This window comes from Lissotriton vulgaris, chromosome 5 (genome assembly GCF_964263255.1).
Source record: "Lissotriton vulgaris chromosome 5, aLisVul1.2, whole genome shotgun sequence".
Taxonomy (NCBI): domain Eukaryota; kingdom Metazoa; phylum Chordata; class Amphibia; order Caudata; family Salamandridae; genus Lissotriton; species Lissotriton vulgaris.
Window position 1 is genome coordinate 1,497,128,306 of NC_141693.1, and position 2,500 is coordinate 1,497,130,805.

Below are 2,500 nucleotides of genomic sequence, written 5' to 3' on the forward strand. Positions count from 1 at the left end.
GGGTATGCCCGAACACCCTTCCGGGGCTGGTTGTTCCCTGCTTGGGACCAGATGGGCGATGCCTGGGCAACACCTCCCAGGCATCCGGGGCTCCCTCCTCCGGCCCACAGAGTGGCAAAGTACCCGGGACGGGCTCCATGGGTCCCAGGCCCTGTAACCCTGGAGCCCTGCAGACCTCGAGCCCTGGAGCCCAGCAGCCCCGGAGCTCTGCAGCCCTGGAGCCCTGCAGCCCAGGAGCCCTGGAGCCCTGGAGCCCCGGAGCCCCGGAGCCCCGTAGCCCTGCAGCCCCTCGAGCCATGGAGCCCTGCAGTCCCCGAGCCCTGCAGACCCAGAGACCCAGAGACCCATAGACCCAGAGCCCCAGAGCCCCGGAGGCCTGGAGCCTTGGAGCCCCGGAGCTCCCTACAGGCCTGGGGCAGGCAGATTGGTGTCATTTCGGTCCCGGCCATCTGGTCGCCCCTCTCGCCTCGGCCATCTGGTCGCCTGCAATGCTTTCCTATAAAGCGACCAGATGGCCGGACTTCCCTGGAAGTGCCGATGAGGTGCCATTTGCCTCCCGGATCCCAGCCAGGGCTCCAGGAGGTTGGGCACGTTTGCGCCGTGGGTCCCCTCTGTCACCTCGAGTGCATGGATTACAAGAAATGGGGGTAATTTTCCTCCGGATTAGTAGGTGCAAGGGTATGCCCGAACACCCTTCCGGGGCTGGTTGTTCCCTGCTTGGGACCAGATGGGCGATGCCTGGGCAACACCTCCCAGGCATCCGGGGCTCCCTCCTCCGGCCCACAGAGTGGCAAAGTACCCGGGACGGGCTCCATGGGTCCCAGGCCCTGTAACCCTGGAGCCCTGCAGACCTCGAGCCCTGGAGCCCAGCAGCCCCGGAGCTCTGCAGCCCTGGAGCCCTGCAGCCCAGGAGCCCTGGAGCCCCGGAGCCCCGGAGCCCCGGAGCCCTGCAGCCCCTCGAGCCATGGAGCCCTGCAGTCCCCGAGCCCTGCAGACCCAGAGACCCAGAGACCCAGAGACCCAGAGACCCATAGACCCAGAGCCCCAGAGCCCCAGAGCCCCAGAGCCCCAGAGCTCCCTACAGGCCTGGGGCAGGCAGATTGGTGTCATTTCGGTCCCGGCCATCTGGTCGCCCCTCTCGCCTCGGCCATCTGGTCGCCCGCAATGCTTTCCTATGTAGCGACCAGATGGCCGGACTTCCCTGGAAGTCCCGATGAGGTGCCATTCGCCTCCCGGATCCCAGCGAGGGCTCCGGGAGGTCGGGCACTTTTGCGCCCTGGGTCCCCTCTGTTACCTCGTGTGCAGGGATTACAAGAAATGGGGGTAACTTTCCTCCGGATTGATAGGGACAAGGTACTCTGGGACCCCTCTCGGCCTAGCGGTGTCCGTTGTGCCTGGGGAGCCTGGCTGGGTTCAAGAGCTCCGTCCGGGGCACCGTCCTGGGTCCTTCCGCGTGGCAGGGTGCCAGGGATGGGTTCCGGAGGGCCCGGGGAAGGCTACCCCTGTGCCTCTGGGCCTTGGGGTCCCCGGGCCCCGGATGGGGTGCTCTGGCCCAGGGCCCTGTCCTCCGGCCTGCCGCACTGTCAAAGGCCCGGCACTGGGTTCCGTGGTGCCCGGGGTGCCTCCCCGTGCTTGGCTGGGTTCAGGAGCTCCGTCCTGGGGCCCTCAGTTGCCCCGGGGAGGTTGGCCTCCTTGCCCGGGGGTCCGTCCTGGGTCCTGCCGCGTGGCAGGGTGCCTGGGACGGGGTCCGGAGGACCCGGGGTAGGCTTCCCCTGCGCCTCTGGGCCTGGGAGCCCCGGCAGGGTCGAGGGGCCTCGCCGGGCCCCGAGTGGGGTGCTTGGGCCCAGGGCCCCGTCCCTCCGGCCTGCCGCACTGCCAAAGGCCCGGGACTGGGTTCCGTGGTGCCCAGGGAGCCTCCCCTTGCTCCGCTGGGTTTTGGGAGCCCCGTCCGGGGCCCCTGAGAGGGTGGCCTCCATACTGGGGGCTCCGTCCTGGGTCCTGCCGCGCGGCAGGGAGCCCCGGAGCCCCGGAGCCCCGGAGCCCTGCAGCTCCTGATCCCTACAGGCCTGGGGCAGGCAGATTGGTGTCATTACAGCCGCGGCAATCTTGTCGCCCCTCTCGCCTCGGCCATCTGGTCGCCAGCAATGCTTTCCTATGTAGCGACCAGATGGCCGGACTTCCCTGGAAGTCCCGATGAGGTGCCATTCGCCTCCCGGATCCGAGCGAGGGCTCCGGGAGCTCGCGCACTTTTTCGCCCTGGGTCCCCTCTGTCACCTTGTGTGCACGGATTACAAGAAATATGGGTAATTTTCCTCCGGATTGATAGGGACAAGGTACTCTCGGCCTAGCGGTCCTCAGCCGGCAGCTGGACGGGCCAGGATGTTGCCCCAGCCCCGGGTCTGTTCCTGGGCCTGCCGCGTGGCAGGAAGCCCTGGATGGGGTCCGGGAGGGCCCGGGGAGGCGTCCCCAGCGCCTCCGGTCTCCCAGATGGGGCCAGGGG